The sequence below is a fragment of the Trypanosoma equiperdum genome, assembly GCF_001457755.1.
Source record: "Trypanosoma equiperdum strain OVI genome assembly, contig: ctg_387, whole genome shotgun sequence".
Lineage (NCBI taxonomy): Eukaryota > Euglenozoa > Kinetoplastea > Trypanosomatida > Trypanosomatidae > Trypanosoma > Trypanosoma equiperdum.
The window spans coordinates 12,035-12,765 of record NW_027124295.1 but is presented as its reverse complement, the minus strand read 5'-3'; positions in this window follow the sequence as shown (position 1 = coordinate 12,765).

Genomic DNA, 731 nt, shown 5'->3' with positions numbered 1-731 from the left:
TTTTTTTTTTTTTTAAAAGAAAGAGAAAGGTAATAATAATAATAATGTCAATTAGTAAATTAACTTTAGCAAAGAAAAGTGGGGGGAGGGGGAAAGAAGGTGAGATCAGTCAAAAAAGTTATGATGCGACACGACCTACAAAATAACAAAAAAATAACAAAAGAGCAAAAAAAAAACAAAAGAAATATGAGGGCACAGCAGCGGCGCCAGTTGCCTGATGTTGCGGAGGGCGGAAATGTACATGAAATAAGACGGGGGAAAAGGGCGGGGGAGAGAAAATGTGAAAATAATAATAATTATTAATTATATAAGTGTTCTCGCGCATCGAATGCCAAAAGAAAAAGAAATTAAAGAAAACAAGAAATAAAAACAACACGAGACAAATGAGGGAGTGGATGGAAGGACATGCGAAAGAGGGATGAAGATTCCAAGAATTTTTACTTTTCAAACAAATTTTTTGGTTGTGGCGTGTTGTTTCCATGTACTCATGCATGTTTTCTTTATTAATTATTATTAATTGTTGTTATTTTCATTGTTGCCATTATTATTATTATTATTTTACATATTTTCCACTGATTCTCAGTAATACATTTTACTTTTACCTTGACGGGTGTTTGTTCACCTCCTGTGCTCATTCGTTCATTCATTTTCAGGTAATGGCTTATTTGCACATTCGGAGCCGAAAAGAAAAAAAAACATGTTTGTTTTCTCCTCTCTTTTTTTTTTCGCGT